The sequence below is a fragment of the Polistes fuscatus genome, unplaced genomic scaffold (genome assembly GCF_010416935.1).
Source record: "Polistes fuscatus isolate 324 unplaced genomic scaffold, CU_Pfus_HIC Scaffold27, whole genome shotgun sequence".
NCBI classification, from domain to species: domain Eukaryota; kingdom Metazoa; phylum Arthropoda; class Insecta; order Hymenoptera; family Vespidae; genus Polistes; species Polistes fuscatus.
The window spans coordinates 788,900-807,745 of NW_025113104.1; the positions used below are offsets into that span (position 1 = coordinate 788,900).

At 28.1% G+C, this 18,846-nt stretch overlaps 1 protein-coding gene across 1 annotated transcript in view; it reads right to left on the bottom strand.

Annotated features, from left to right (window-relative positions):
- The window catches only part of LOC122518946 (heterogeneous nuclear ribonucleoprotein L), a 185,616-nt gene that overhangs the window by 158,507 nt on the left and 8,263 nt on the right, over positions 1–18,846 (bottom strand). The window lies entirely within an intron of this gene.

The window sequence follows — 18,846 nt, forward strand, 5'->3', positions numbered from 1 at the left end:
AAAATAAATCTTATATATATATATATATATTTGAAATTATATTATATTAAATTTTTATTACGTAACGATAATTACAAAATACCAACTAAAAAATTATTTCTTTTCTAAATAATAATGGAAACTCAAAACCCCCCATTTATTTCTATAATTTTTATTATATTAACATTTATAATTTATTTTTATATAAATTATTTCTTTATCTATATAATATAATAATAGAAATAAGTTTTTATATTGAGAAAAAGATAAATAGCAGAACAAAGTAAAGCAACCTCTGTGTAAGGTCTGATGTATTTGCATCAGTGTAAGTGTGGTTGTCATAGTTTCACGGTTTTTTTCATTATATATATTTGTTTGTTTGTTTTTATTTTTTTTTATGTTCACAAAAATGTCATTCTATAGCAATGCAAATAAATCATAAAACTTTTTCTTTGTAAACGGAATAGACCCCTCAAACTCGTAAAAAAGAAAACTAAAAGACTATATAATAAATTTCGTCAATTATTTGAGATCAATTTATACTATAATAATTATTAACATTATATATTAAGGGTTTTTTATGACAAATATAAGCATGTGTTTTAACTAATTTTTTCTTTTTTTTTTTTTTTTTTTGATAAAAATTGTAAAAAATATAACTCACTTTTTATATAACTTTTTATATATTTTAACTCACATTTATATAAATTTCTAGGTTTTCTCTCAGATGGAAATCAATTATATTAAAAATATTGTTTATTCCTTTTTTTTACATAATACAAATGATAAAGTGTAACTTTTGTTCTTAAAACAAAAATTATCATCCATATTTTTTCTTATCATAGCATTCGGTAACTCAATATTTGAAAATTATACGATACGATTAAATATAAGGTATTTCTTTTCAAGATAATTTATTTTTTCAAGCGGAAAAAGCATACAAGATCGACAAATATTGCACGGAATCCTCGAAGCTAAATTCTAACGATTTCAATGAAAATCGACAATAATTGAAATTTTTTGTCGAATTTATTCAAATAACAGAATAATTTTGGACATTCTTGAAAAATATCTACAATAAATGTATCTTATAGTTAAATGATTCAACATTAAAAGACTACGTGATCTACAAAAAAATATTTCTAATATTAAATTTCGTCTATTAAGGAGTTATACGCAGTTAGAATTTTAAAAAATCGATTTTTTTGTTTTTCATTTTCGGAATGTACATATATTTAAGTATATTCTCTGAAAATTTCAAATCGATCCGACAAATATTCTTCACTTCATGTAAGCTGCAAACAAAAATTTTTAACTATGTGTAAACGTCTCTTTGAAATTTTAAACGCGTTTTTCTCAAAACGGTATTTTCAAAGTCGGTGATCTCGATTTCTCAGAAATAACTCAACCGATTTGTCTTATATTTTTACACAATTCTTAGATATATTCCTCGGGTATTGACGAGAGGAATAAGATTTAAAAAAATTATTACTATTTTTTTTTACAATTTAGAGCGAAAATTTTAGTCAAAAACAACAACTTTTTTCAAATAGACGCCATTTTGTCAAAAATCAAAATTTTTATTATTCCTTGGTTTTAATACCTGCATTAATCTATCCTTTAAAAGAATCCACCATATTTTTTAATTTCAATAATCCAAACCGCCAAAATGAAGATCACCGCCAAATGTCTTTTTTTAGAGGACGTTCAGAAATCATCTACAGGAGCGGTGCAGATTAATATTTTTACATAATCGACGCGCTATTGTATTCTCAAAAGTTGGCTCTATTTGAATTACCATCTCTTTTGTTTGAGAAATAAAAACTGTTTCTATAAAAAATTCATGAAAATACGTCTTTTTCGAGTCTCGCAACTGCGTATAACCCCTTAAGTTAATTGATTTTACAAACATGAAGAGTAGGATATAACATGTTTATTTATATCAAGAAAACTATTGCTTTTAGATAAACAAAATACTTCAAACAATATCAGTATGAGTATTTATCTCGGTTCTCAATAATGTAAGTATCTATTTCGGTACTTAACTGTTTAAGTTAATTTTAATCAAAATTTCAAGCTTACAAAATTTCTGTTTTTTTTTTTATTTAAATAGTTGTTACTTCTACAAAAAAAAAGAAATTTCAACAATTTTTTGGCTACGTCACGTTTTAGCAGCTATTACCTTTCTAAATAAGAATAAATCTTTTCTTTTATTTTTCAGACAATGCCTGACAGACAAAATAAATCCACCGTCAGCAAGAATGAGAAGAGTCCTACTAATGGCTCATATCTCTGTCATTTTTTAATTTTTTTTTTATTCCTTTTTATTTCAAATTATTCGTAAAATTACTATGAATATGTGTAAAATAAAGATTATTTTCTATACTTAATAGCTGCTTAATTTCTTAATTCTGTACATAAACTTTAAGAGGTTAGGCCACTCTAGGATTTTCAAAAAATCGAATTTTTTTTTTGTATTATTTTAAATGGTCCCTTAGGACCTCAAAAATGTTACCCCAAAAAATTAAGGCCGGAAAATATTTATATAATTATATATATCTATATAAGTTATAAAAAACCGAATCAAACGATGTGCAACATGTTGACCTTCAGATGACCTTTACTGAAAAAATTGTATAAAGTTTGTCAAGAACTTCAGTACTCGCTCGGAGGACGGTAATGAAGAAACAAATGCAATCAACGTGTAAGACACTCAACAAGCAAAAAATCTGCTCATGTACAAGAGACAATATTTCACAATTTTCTCGGTAAAAGTCATCTGAAAATCAATATTTTGCGCATCGTTGGATTCAGTTTTTTATAACTATAAGAATATTGTAGTAAAAATATGCAGTCTCATTTACAAAAAAATATGATGACCTTGAAATCTCGAAAAAAACGACCTTGAGAAAAAATTTCATTCCATCATCGTATTGGAACCTTCGAACAGAATATTTTTCTCTTCTTGACATTTTTTTTATCATAAGAAATAAGCGATATATTTAAGGTGCACAAGTTAGGTGAAAGACCCTATATATAATTTCAATTTCCGTTATAACAATTCGAAACAAAATAGCAATATTTTTAAGTACATATACAGGGTGTCCCGCATAACTCTAGTCAGGATTTTCAGAAACTTGAGATAATCTGACAAAAAAAAATACTTTAAACAAAAGTTGATCTGTTTTTAATTGACCGTACATTGCAATGAAAAAAAGTTCAAACAATTTGTTTTTTTTTTTTAATGTTTTTTAAGGCTACCTTTATTTTCTTAAATGGCAGTTAGTATTTTTGACTTTACAATATTGTAGCCCTTATTAATACGAATTCAACGGATATGATAAACTATGACCTTTGGATGACCTTCAAAGCAAAGAAATAAAAAGTTCAACAAAAAATGAGAATCTGCTTTAATTGAACAAAACTTGTATTTATTATGCAAAGAATCGAAATTATATTCGATTCAGGAACCTTAATTGTATGAATGCAAACGATTTCGTTTAAAAATCACATTAAATGTTCGAATTGAAATCCATGTTTTTGTATGTACAATTCCACTCTACGTAATAAATTTCTATTATAGTTGGTCTTACGATACTGTCGCAGCGAAGTTATTCGCATGGTGTACGGATTCGCTGCTATAAATGTTCCTTATTTTCTAATATAACAGCATAAACTTTCGACTGTAAATAGGCCGGAAACAGCACAGTGGTATTGTTTCTATTTTCTTTAAGTAACAATAAATTACACACATAAGTAAGTTGTTTGTTTTTATTTAAAAGCACATGTTCCCTTTGTTCGCCGACGAGAAGTAAAATAATTGTTTGTTGAAATTTTCATTTCTTTGTTTTAAAGGTCATCCAAAGGTCATAATATACCATATCCGTTGAATTCGTATTAATAAGGGCTATAATACTGTAAAGTCCAAAATACTAAGTGCCATTTGAAAAAACAAAGGTAGCCTTAAAAAACATTAAAAAGAAAAATGTTTTCGAACTTTTTTTTCATTGCAATGTATAATCGATCAAAAACAGAACAACTTTTGTTTAAAATATATTTTTATCAGGTTATCGCAAGTACTTGAAAAAACATATTCGTGATATATGGGACACCCTGTATACCAGTAAATACAAGTCTTTCTATAAAACTAACGGAAAAGTCAAAATGACGAGATATAAATATGTGAGAATGAGAAAAGAGAAAGACGAACGACGGCCAAGCTAGCTTACTTGCTAGCAAGCTAATACAAGCGACAGTCTCGACGACACACAACGACGAGTGATGTGATAAAGATGCATTCCTAGCTCGCTTTTAGCACGGAAGAAATGTGCCCAACGCTTGTAAACAAGAACATCCTTTCGACGTTCTCTCTCTCTCTCTCTCTCGGCTGCTGTGAAACGAGAAGAAAAATAGCCCAAGCACAGATCGTCGATTTAAATATTTCCTGACTGTCGCAATATCTTAACCATCCATTGCTTTGCTCATTCTCTCTCTCTCTCATTCTCATTCTTTACCTCGTTTTCTCTCTCACTCACTCACACCCTCTCTTTTTTCTTTTCATTTCGATCGAGTGATCTCTGTCGCAAACACGGACGATGACTCTTCTTCTCTAATGTTTATCCCTAAAACAACATAAGAGATAGTTTCTTCCACAACAATGTGTCATAGGATGCAAATTTTGCAAACAAAAATAGGTCTACAAATGAGACATTGAGATAAATGTCAAACGTATTATAGGATTCGTGAAAAAAATTAGGCTGTTGAACTGACTAGACCGGGAGGACTTGAACCACGGATCTTCCGCTTTCTAGGTGACTGCCTTTATCCATTGAGCTATCCACGACCCACCGTACAATCTCTTCACAATGCCTATTTAAGTATTTGGCATAGAAGCGCTCACATTCCACAGTATTTTTACTATTTCCTCCGACATTAAATATTACTAATCAATGAAATTGTTTCTTTATTTTCTTTTTTTTTTTTAATTAATATCTATATAAAGATGTTATATATATGTTCATATATTATTTATACATTATTATTTATATATATAGTATTTATACATAATTATTACATAATTATTACAACATTATATATATGTTCAAAGTGTTACGTTCAATGCTTAGAAAAAGTCTGTAAGAAATCTTATTTCCGACTTTGTCTAAAAGCGCTTTGCATTGTTGACAATGCCTAGGAACTGCTAGCAATGGCGGATTTCCGGCTTTGACAGTAACAGATATACTTCACTGTATATATGAAACAAATTCATTATTCATTACGTGATAATATTATTTTAATTTTTTCTTTCGCATATTCTTTTTTTCTTATTTCCACTTATAAAGTGTGTTTTTGTGTTTTTTGGACCGATAAATACTAGGACACCCTACATAACCGTAACTTACAGTAAACGTAAGTGTTGTGTAGATTCTCAAGCTCATTTTTCTTGAAAACAAAGTCTAAAGTAAAAAAAAGGAGTTATCCTTTCCTTTTTCTTTCATAATTATTGTTGCATGCAAAATTACCACCTGACTTTGTTGTATATCGATTACACGAACATCCAGTATATTATAATATATATTCTTATAAATAAGATAAACAATAAGAATCTATAAATAATCGTGATATTATATATATAAAGAGAGAATGTAACAAAAATATCCAATGAAACTTCAGGAATGAATTCCTCGTACATGGTGAAAAAAAAAACAAAAAGATTACGTTTACGTAAACACAGTAATATTGAATTTTTTAATCGCAAGATTTTCAAGTATAATTTGAGTATACTTCAATCATATTATAAGCTTCTCGCATCGATATTCTGCACGTGCATGAATAAATATACAAAATAAATCAGTGAAGGAATAGCATGAAAGGTTCTAACGTCAGTAATTTGTGTGTTATGTATGTGTGCATGTGAAATCAGGCAATTAACATAGTCGAGAAAATGAACAGTTCTCGAGCTTGCTAATAATATATGCATGATCGATAAGAAGAAATAATTTGTTTATTAGAAGAGTTATGTAATTGTGAAATACCTAAATGGGATATTGTCAAGATTCACATGGTAGTTTGATATTTGTTCAAAATATTTGCTAAATATCCTTATTTCTGACGTTACACTGGTAAATTTCGATATTCACCATGCACTGATAATAAGTGTTGAATAAAATTATGTTTTGTTACATTTTTCAATCATACTTTAGTATTAAAACGTATTATGGTATACGTAAAAATAGGAGAAAGCTCAAAAAGTAACAAAACGTGTAAATAAACTGTTGAACTTCAAACGAACAATGCATTCTAAATGAAAAAAAAAAAAATAAATAAACGAATACCAATAATAAACTTCAATAAACTTCCTTTAGATCGTACCGATTCTTGACACAAGCATAGATACCACATGACCTCAATCGCAGCAGAACAAAGGATTTGGCGACTCACACTGTCGCCTCACTGTCGACATCGGCTTCTCGTTTCATCAAAACATATGTGTGCTTGTCAACATACACAGGTGATAGTTCAAATGTATAAGAATACACCAAAATATTCGGTCTTTCACTGACATATTTGGTATGTGTTGACAATCACCATATGAATCTTGACATTATCCAATTTCGGTCTTTCGCAGTACCATATACAGGGTGATTCACTAATACTTACCACCAAGATAGCTCTGAAAGTATGATAGTTGCAGGAAAGTTTATAAAACAAGAGTTGCATGAAAAATTCGGGAGTATAATATGACGTTAGTTTTTTTTTGCTAGGTTTAGTCACTTCCGAGATTTGAAGGTCAAGGTTGTTTTTTTAAATGGAATGCTATACTTTGGTACTTATTTTCTAATAATGGCTGTCATGGCGAATCCAACGATATGCAACATTAAAGTATTTGAAGGTCAACAAAGGTCAAGTCTGATAAACCAGCCAACCACGATGCAGCTTCTTCGTGTCATGTTTGCGTCAGGATTACGTCATCCTTTAGGTGTCCAATAAAACACGGAACAGTCAGACATACTCAGGTTTTGATGAATACGCCATATTTAATAAATATTTACTATATTTAATGTTGCACATCGTTGCAACATTAAATACGTTTTACGTATTAGTACGACAAGATTCGCTACGACAAAAAATAAGACCAAAACATAGCATTCCATTTAAAAAAACAAACTTGACCCTTAAATCTCGGAAGCGACTAAACCTAACCAAAAAAAAAAAAAACTGACGTCATATTATACTCTCGAATTTTTCATGCAATTTTTGTTCTATAAATTTTTCTGCTATTAGCATACTTTCGAAGTTATCTTGAATTAATGAATCACCCTGTATATTAAAAGGGCAAGTGAGAGGTTTTTTTTCTATCAGCACTCAAGTTCTAAGTTCTTTTCCAACCAGCTCAACATTACTTGTGTTTTATTTTCTACAACTGAGAATAAGATACTCTCTCTCTAGTTAAATTATGTTTTAACATTTAATCTTGTCTGTGTTAAATTTTTCGTTGTAGTAAATATCTTTAACACCCACAAGTAGACTTCCGTACTCATAATTATAAATGTACAGAGTATATCTAATAAATGGGACCATAATATAACTTTATTCCATTTCTAAATAAAAATCGTACATTGTTTTTATCATGCAAAATTTGTATTTCGACATTACTTATCAGTAATATCAATAATTCGTTTCATTCATTATTATTATTCATCGTATACAATTAAAAACTAATCTGAAACAAGAGAAAACGACTAACTTTCCAGTAATAAGAAATTTGTATAAACATTAGAAATAATTAAATAAATTAAAATAAAAGATCGACGACCGATAAATAAGACCTAATGTTTAAGGGGTTATACGCAGTTAGGATTTTCAAAAAATCGATTTTTTTTTCTTTTTTGCATTTTCGGAATGTACATATATTTAAGTATATTCTCTGAAAATTTCAAATCGATCCGACAAATATTCTTCACTTCATGTAAGCTGCAAACAAAAATTTTTAACTATGTGTAAACGTCTCTTTGAAACTTTAAACGCGTTTTTCTCAAAACGGTATTTTCAAAGTCGGTGATCTCGATTTCTCAGAAATAACTCAACCGATTTGTCTTATATTTTTACACAATATTCTTAGATATATTCCTCGGGTATTGACGAGAGGAATAAGATTTAAAAAAATTATTACTATTTTTTTTTTACAATTTAGAGCGAAAATTTTAGTCAAAAACAACAACTTTTTTTCAAATAGACGCCATTTTGTCAAAAATCAAAATTTTTAAAATTCCTCTCGTTAATACCTGCATTAATCTATCCTTTAAAAAATCCACCATATTTTTGAATTTCGGATAATCCAAACCGCCAAAATGGAGATCACCGCCAAACGTCTTTTTTTAGAGGACGTTCAGGAAATCATCTACAGGAGCAGTGCAGATTAATATTTTTACAGAATCGACGCGCTATTGTATTCTCAAAAGTTCACTCTATTTGAATTACCAACAATTTTTTTGAGAAATAAAAACTGTTTCTAGAAAAAATTCATGAAAATACGTCTTTTTCGAGCCTCGCAACTGCGTATAACCCCTTAAATAAACATAATAATAGAAAAAGCAAAATAACAAATTTTCTTTAAAAAATACAACGAATAAATATGCTACAGTTCACGCTATCTTAGCATGAAAATGAAATGAACAAGAAAAAGAAAAAAAAAAAGAAAAAAAAATTTTCCATTTAATCAAAAATAATATATTATAAAAATATATATATAATGAATAAATAAATAATAAATTGAAATTTCCGAATTTTCTATAATTTCCTCCTCGTATAACAAAATGAGAAGGGGATAAAATAAGAAAGAAAAAAAAAGAAAAAAAAAAGATTTTAATTAAAAATATATATTATAAAAAAAAAAAGAATAATAAATGAATAAATAATAATAAATTGAGATTTCTGAGTTTCCTACATTTCCTCCTCATATAACAAAATAAAAAGATATAACAAAATGATAAAATAAGGGAAAAAAAAAAAAAAAAAAGAAAAAAAAGAAAAATAATAGAGAAATCACAGAAACAGTTTAATAAGAAAAGAATTCGGAACCGTGGTGACTGAGATTAGAGTGGATCTAACATAAGCGGTTTGCCAAAGTGATATATAACAAGAGTAGATGTTAGAAAGAGCCAGCAGGAAGATCAGAATTTCTCGTAGAAAAGCAGCGCATAGCATAAACGTTACGAAGCACAGTGAATCAACCAAAATTCAATATATACACATACATACACACACAAAAATATATTTATATGCATATATGCGCATAAACGTTATAAACATAACTTTGGCACTGGCGTCTAGCCAACCACGTGCTTTTCTCTTAGCTCAATGGATACCGCGTTGACCGAAGAAAAAAATAAAAATAATAAGAAAGAAAAGAAAAGACAAAATATCTTTCTACATATATCAGACACATATACGTATATAACACGCACACGTATATCGATTTTTGTTGGCCAATAAGTTTCATTGATCGAACCATCTTTTAACCTTGTTCCAACTTCTCGAAACTTTTCCATCTTCTTTTCATCAAAATCATCTTCTCGTCATCATTTTCATTTCAAAATAATTATTCATTTATTTTTAGATATATTAATGAATCATACAATTAACACTTTGGTTATTGTAATATTTTATTCAATTATATTCAATTAATCATTACTTTTAGTAACACTAATTAGGAAATAACATATTTAATTTGCACAAATTTTACTTTCATTTGCAAACCGGTCTTCTGATAATCGGTTACGGTAAAATTATATATACAGGGTGTTCCAAAAAGGTCAAGATCTTACTTATATTTCATGTTAATCTCGAAAATTAGATAAAGAAAGTTCATATAAACACCTGTATCTAAATATTCTTTACCAAATTACTGAAGAATTAAAAGTATCTTAAAGTATTCAGAAAAAAGCAGAAAAATCATTACGAAAATTCACTTTTCATATACAAGATCAATTTTCAATAAATATATGAACCGGAATCTTAAGTGACTTTACTGAATGCAATCTTTCTTTAGAAAAATTAGATAAAAACAATAAAAACAGTTCTAAGAATGCATTTAACATGCATTTACTATTATTTTTATAAGAACAGTAATATTTAAAATGGAAGAACTCACATTCACACAGATAAAGGGAAAAAAATTTTTATTTAATTTTGAATTATCAAAACAATGAATGAAAATCTTTGAACACTTGTAATAATCGTTTAGGTAAACATTGTCGGACATAAGTTTATGTGAACTTTCTTGACCTACTTGACTTCATTAACATCCCCGTATAAGTTTAGTTCTGACCTTTTGGAACATACTGTATGTTTAGTAGTGGCATGTTTAGTGTTAAAACGACCAATCAACACAGTGTCACGCATTTGTGACATTAAAGTCTCAAAACAAAACGGAATGTCTCATAGTAGAGAGAAAGAGTAGCAAACGTGTTTGACACTTTTTCGTAAATAAAACAGCATCCGAAAATGCAGATGCATTTTTCAGTATGCAAATGTAATTCCATAATAATGTAAAATAAGGAATAAAAAAGTTTTCATTGTATTTTGAAGCTGATTTTGTGCAACTTCATTAAGAAAAAGTATTTAATTACATGCCTTTCATCGTAGCTGAAAAACTAAGAATAGTTGTCTGAAAAATAATACTCATAGATATCCGAAAAAGTAGAACGAAGAATAATACAATGGGAAAAGAAGTTTCTTGAAATAAGTGAAGGAAAAGAAAGAAGAAAATGTTTCGAGAAAAATCTCGTCGAAGAAGGTTCAAGTTCCTTTTAATAGCTCACTTTCCCAATGGCCCACGCATTTCCCCGAACATTTTTCTTCGGTTTAAGAATTTCAGATGAGTCGTCCAATCAACATCTAGCCTATATACCAGCAAGTTAATTTATTCCGAGAGTTCGGAAGAAAATTCTTCACGAGTTTTTAGATTTTTAGAAAGGTTTCTTTTCAACTTTTATTTCAATACGGAGAATATATTAACGAAAGAAAACAAGGTAAGTAATTTATATATTTATTGAATAATTAATAATGCGTTGTTGATCGATAAGTAATGTCAGAAATGTATGATATTCAAACAAACAACAATAGAAAATCAATCTAATGAAGATAATAATAATCTTAATCAATATATATTAAATAATATAAAATATATATAATAATAATCAATATATGATAATAAATATTACTCACGATCATTTATGAAACATAGTTACCAACAGACACATACACAAAACAATTAATAAAGAAAACAGTGATTTTTATATTGAGATTGAATAATTAATGAAAAATGAATAATGTATTAAAAATAAAATGAAATGAAATGAATGCATTGCGTCAAAGATTGAACAATTATTATTTCAATACGGAGAGTATAATAACGAAAGAAAGAAAAGAAAGTAATTTTTATATTTATTGAATAATTAATAATGTGCTGTTGACCGATAAGTAATGTCAGATATGTATTATATTCAAACAAAAAACACACACAGTAGTAAATCTACTTAATTATCAATTCAATTAGAATAATAATAATCCTAATCAATATATATTAATAATATACAAGAATATATAATAATAATAATCAATATATGATAATAAATATTATTAACGATCATTTACGAAACATAGTAATTGACAGACACACACACACAAATAATTAATAAGGAAAACAATGATTTTTATATTAAGATTGAATAATTAATGAAAAATGAATAATGTATTAAAAATCAAACGTAATGAAATGAAAGTATTGCGTCAAAGATCGAATAATAATGATTTCAATACGGAGAGTATAATAACGAAAAAAAAGTAAGTAATTTTTATATTTATTGAATAATTAATAATACGTTGTTGACCGATAAGTAATGTCAGAAATGTATTATATTCAAACAAACAATAGTAAATCTACTTATTAATCAATTCAAATAAAATAATAATAATTTTAATAAATATATAATACATATATATAATAATAATCATATATGATAATAAATATTATTCACGATCATTTATGAAATATAATAATCGAGAAACCCACCCACACACACACAAAAATAATTATTAAAGAAAACAATGATTTTGATATTAAGATTGAATAATTAATGAAAAATGAATAATGTATTAAAAATCAAACGAAATGAAATGAATGCATTGCGTCAAAGATTGAACAATAATCATTTCAATACGGAGAGTATAATAACGAAAAAAAAGTAAGTAATTTTTATATTTATTAAATAATTAATAATACGTTGTTGACCGATAGTAATGTCAGAAATGTATTATATTCAAACAAACAATAGTAAATCTACTTATTAATCAATTCAATTAAAATAATAATAATTTTAATCAATATATAGTATATATATATATAATAATAATAATCAATATATGATAATAAATATTATTCACGATCATTTATGAAATATAATAATCGATAGAAACCCACCCACACACACACACAAATAATTATTAAAGAAAACAATGATTTTGATATTAAGATTGAATAATTAATGAAAAATGAATAATGTATTAAAAATCAAACGAAATGAAATGAAAGCATTGCGTCAAAGATTAAACAATAATCATTTCAATACGGAGAGTATAATAACGAAAGAAAAAAAAGTAAGTAATTTTTATATTTATTGAATAATTAATAATGTGTTGTTAACCGATAAGTAATGTCAGATATATATTATATTCAAACAAAACACACACACAGTAGAAAATCTACTTACTAATCAATCCAATAATAATAAATAATAAATATTATTTTATTATATTTAATTTATTATATTATATTTAATATTATATTAAATATTATTTACAATCAAACAAGCAATAGTAAATCTACTTATTAATCAATTCAATTAAAATAATAATAATCTTAATCAATATATAATATATATATAATAATAATAATCAATATATGATAATAATATGATAATAATAATCAATATATGACAATAAATATTATTCGCGATAATTTATGAAACATATTAATCGACAGACACACACACAAACACATAAAAATAATAAGGAAAACAATGATTTTTATATTAAGATTGAATAATTAATGAAAAAAGAATAATGTATTAAAAATAAAACGTAACGAAATGAAAGCATTGCGTCAAAGATTAAACACGTTCTTCTTTAGGAAGTATAACGAAAGCTTTAAAGCCAAAGAGCGTTTAGGCTCGCCAGTAAACGCGACGGTTGCCAGCTATTGCACAAGACAATTATAATGGGATGACGGTGGTCCTTTATGGAAGACCCCCAGCAGCTCGTTTCAAAGCTTCTCTGCAACTTCCTCTAGCCAAGACCTGTCCATCTTTTCCAATTCTCGCGTCACTTTAAATCTAACCTTTAATCATCGATAATTCCTTTTCTATTCGACTTGTTTTTTTTCTTGTATTCTTGGAACAAATACCTGGCAAATTTATTACCAACGAAATAAAGATCAAATTGTTTAGGCATATTTATTTTTAATAAAAATAATATAAACGTCAATGATTTATTTGCCTTCATAATAAAACTAAACAACAAAGCCCAAAATAACAAGATAAATATATAATTAAACAAAAAAAAAAAAGAAAAAAACACACTCGTCATTCGAATTAATGCAACTTTCCTCAATAATTCTTTTCTCCGAAAATAAACAGAAATAAAATAAATGAAATAAATACAAAATAAAGAGACTGACTCTGTACAATCAAATTATAAAGAAAAATATTTTACGATTTTCTATAAATGTCCTTAAAATTCAAACCTTGGTGGGAATGCGTTTGTTCAATTTGAAAAAAAATTAAAATACAAAAGACAGGAAACGGGAGAAAAAAAATGGCAATGAAAACAATTACAGCTTAGTTACGTAATGCGATGCCTTTATCGCCGACGAAATACTTCGCTAACGAGCGAGACTTTATTTCTGTAGACTTATTTCGGGACGGGTAACTACCGAAATAACGAAGCAACGCGAGGTTTACCCCCAAGCAAAAAGTATCCACTTTAAGACCGAATAAATTAGCTCTTTACCATTTTCTTTTTTTCTTTTACAGCCGATCGCAACGTTGCAACGTTGCATTAAAAAGCTAATGCGAGTGATAAAGAAACGAGACAATCGTGAAGAAACGCGTCAAATCTTTCCCGAAATTTTTGCAAAACCTCATCTTCTTCGTTTAATTATTTTAGTAAATTTTCTTCATTCAAAAATAATCACAAAATCGTTTAATCCTTTGCACTCGAGGACTTTTTAGCTTGCGCGAACCAGCAACTCGAGAAAATTTCGGCAAAATTTAAGTAGACATTTTACAGGTACTTTAAAAACATTTATAAACAAACAAGCGTATAGAAATAATAAAATATCATCAGTTTATTCATTTATATGTCGAAAAAAACAAACTTTGATAAATACTATCACTCTGTAATTAGTTTTGGGTTGAGTTGACACTTGAAATGTGTGCCGGGCGCCGTATCGGCGCCGCTCGAGTGCAAAGGGTTAAAATATAAATAAAAAGATATCAATGTAATTGTTAATATGAGCCGGTTTTTTTCTTTTTTTTTGAATAGTATGAGTTCACTTGTAATCCCAAAATACTTTGTTTTTTCTTTAACAGTTTTATTCATTGTAATTGAATAATAAAATTTGCAATATTTATATTTTAAGTGTGTTACTTGAATTAATAATTAATTAAAATTTAGAAATATTTTTAAATCAATCTAAAGACAACAGTTTTTAAATATCTCAAAATAAGAATAAATGGATTTATACGATTTTCAATGACAATGAATCATGTTTACCGAACGATAATCAAAAGCTTGCATTTGGTGTGGTTAAAAATTGTTCAATCAGCTGACAGCAACACATCAATGCATTTGATCATAAATTTCTACTAGCGGATTATTCATTTCTTTCAAATGGCAGAAATTTTATAGTTTGTGAAATCATTATTTTCAAATGAAATTCAAAAATAAATATATCTTATGGAAGAAAATGAACACAATTTAAACTTCTTATAATATCTAAAGAAAAAAACAAGAGAAAACCAACAAAATTTGAACAAAATAACTTCGTTACAATCGTAAACAATTTCGAAACATACAACAAGAGATAAATATAACGATACGAAAATTTTGCAACTTTACATACCATCAATTCACCATAAATATTTGATTATCAATATGTCAAGTATACAAGAGAAATAAAATATAAAATAATTTATTTTTTATAATTATTTCATTACTCTGATTTCCATTTAAACATAGCGTTTAAATCTTTTGATTTCCATGGTAGAGAAAATATGACAAATTTATGAATAATTTTATTAATAATTATTTGATTTTCAATATTCTGTTATATAATATAATTAAGAATATTTCTTAATCAAATCAATTTTAATTAAAATAATTATCTAATATCCAATGATAAAAATAACAAATATGTTTAAAAAAACTAATGTTAAATTTCAAACTAAATGATTGCTTATAATTATGCGTCAATCGTAAATCAATTTCGTACCTTCAACTTTCCTCCTATGACAATGAAAACGTATCAATAAACGTCAATTACTTGACATACCGAATTTTATTAACACGCGTAGATTATTAGTGAAATTTATGAAACGTTATAATAATCATATGTTATTAAAAAAAGAAAACAAAAAGCATAATTAATATTAAAAATGAGACAGTGTATATAATATTATTAAATATTTATGCATTAGGTTGCCTGAAGGTATCTGTTGAACAAAAATATATTCATATTACAAATATAAATCGATTATATTTGTAAATTGATATCTTTTACAACAACCCAATAGATTCACAGTGACTCGATATTAACACTAGATTCACTAGACCAATTAAAATAACTAGTCTTGCAATTTCAATTTAAAATTCCTACTGCACGTAACATTTTCTTTTCGTAATGATATCATGACTTTTATAACTATAATTAAAGAATCAGTTTTAGATTATCTTATCTTACATATTATTTTTTGCTATTGCTATTTTTACCTCAGCAAGCACTTTTTTTTAAAGACCAGTAATTTTTACTGGTTTTGATAAAAAAAATAGGTATATCAAAATAACTGGTAAATCTAGTGTGTTAAACCTAACCATATATTTTATTAGAAAACAAATTCTAATACGGTAAAATAGAAACTGGATATTAATTCCTATTATTAAAATCACGGATGGATCCCAGTTGAAATCATCCGCGTTTCCTAATTACGACATTCGATCACGCGATTCGACAAGGTTGATTCGTCCCACCGCTGTGCAAACTTCCAGGAAATCGTACACGCAGGTGGAAGAGTCAGAACACGAAGAAGAAGAAGAAGAAGAAGAAGAAGAGACGAAAACGAAGAATTGAAGTGAGAGAGAAAAAGAAAATAAGAAAGAGGTAAAGAGAATGAGACAAGAATAAATAAAGTGTAAGAGAAGATTTATAAATCTCGGAGGAATATCAATCAAATAAGAAAACGCAAAATGTCGTACGGTTGACCAAGATCGCTCATCTCCGCCCTTTGTACTTTAACATTTATTCTTACCTCTTCCAACCAACTAACCAACTAACCAACCAACCAACCAATCCTGTTTTCTCTATCTTTTTCTATCTCCTATCTCTGACTCTAATTTCAAAGATTCCGGCCCAGAAACGAGATATCATTCGGCCGCGTGCCGCCGCGTACTTTCAAGAAGCAGCACATACATCATTGGCCCGTCGTAAAGTTACTTTCAGACGGATCATCGTGCAAGTAACACGGTGCGTCAGTATACAGTAGTCACAAATGCATACTACAGTACTCCTCTTACTGTCGTTGCTGCATACTACTTCCTCACTCTTCTTCAAAGCTCTTCTTCAACCTCTTCTTTACCACCTCCACCACCACCACCACCTCCACCACCACAGCCACTTCCAACATTACTACTACTACTACTAGTTCTGAGTCCACCAGCACATCTTCATCCTCTTCTGAAAAGTGGCCGAGATAAGTTTATTTCGGTTGGTATGACACATCAAGATTCAAATGGACAACGTCACCCAACTTCTCTCTCTGAGGAGACGGCTTGACTTCGCGTTGGCGGACACGAACGACACACGTTTTCCGGTCCAACGTATTGACTGTACTGATCATGATCATGATCATGACGATGACGATGACGACGATGATGATGATGATGATGATGTTCTAGTAATAATTATTTGTGATAGAGAGTTGACAGGGTTAACACTAGATTTACCAGCTATTTAAGGGGGGGGGAAATACGTGTAGAGGCTTATACACTTCTACTGTATACTTCTTTTGTTATTAATTGTTATTAATGTTGTTAATTTTGTATTCTGTTCGATTATTTGCATTTACTTATCATACATTCCAAGGTTTCTTTTACAAATCTACATAGTTTTATCTGCATAGATTTCTCCCCCCCATCTCCTTTCCTCTTTTTCCCCTAATAATCCGTTTTTACGCGTTCTTCGTTTGCGCATTTGAATTTCGCGATCATCGATTGATCACTTCCTCCACCATATTCTTTTCTTATTTTTGAGGTTATACTTATTTTGGCGCGTTTGGAAAAATGTGATGGGAGTGATTTTTTTCCGAGCGTCAGTAAAAACGATACCACGAAGTTTGTCGGTATTTGAGATGCGCGGCAAAGTGATTTCAAATTTACGGCATGAAGTCGTCGTCTTCTCTTCTTCTTCCTCTTTTTTTTTCTCAAGCAGGTCACCCATCCAAGTACTAATAGTACTCAGCGCTGCTTGACTTAAATGATCGAAGAGGGAAGTAGTTCTATCACCGCGCCATGGCCGTTGACGCATAAATTAATTCGATATATCTTCCTTATATTTAGTGTGGACTGATATCGACATTTTGATATTTTTTTATTCTTATTTATATATATATATAATATATCGATCTATTGAAAATATGTTTCCTTTCTTTTTTTTGTTAAATAAATAAATAAATAAATAATAATAATAATTAGTAGCTTATCTTCTCATACTTCCAATCCTCCCCCTTTTTACCTGGTCACGCTATATATATATTTATAAAATTAAATAAATAAAATAAATGAATACAAATATAATCATAAAAGAAAAATAATCGGCTTACATTAGCGGATATTATCGATCATGAAGCAGGTAAGGCGGGAACAGGTTTCTTTATCAACTATATTCTATGTAAAAAGAAAATTAATAATAATAATAATAATTATTATTATTATTTTTTTAAGTTATTTTTGAGGTTATTGAGGTTATATTCATTTTGGTACGAGAAAGAAGTATAACTTCTTACGTGCGTACATAAGTACACACACTAGTTTTTTTTTATATAAATTGCATGTAAAACTATTAAAAAATATAGTCATAAGATTTCAAGTCAAAAATCCAAGTCGTTCAAAAGTTATAAACAATTAAGTCAGCGGCCGTCGTTTAAGTGTCGGAACGCGTGGCATGTAATACAGAACGGTCGAACTTTTTTCAAACGCGTTTTTCTCGAAACGACTTTTTTCGGATTTGTGTACACTCTAGCTTACAAAGTTTTTAACCAATCATTTTGAAATTTGGAATATAGTTTCTTTATATAATTACGCTCTATTTGAACCTCAATCCTAAGCGATATCTTTGTTTAAAGTATTTTTTTTATAATGAAAAATATATGGAAAAATAGTAAAAAATCATGCTTTATGTTCACACCTCTCTAAAAAACACAAATTTTCATTTTTTTCTAGGGAAATGAGGTTCAAATAGAAGATACACATATAAAAAAGAGTAATTTTTCTTTGTAATCTATTTCTGATAAAAATTGTGGCTTCCAAGATGTA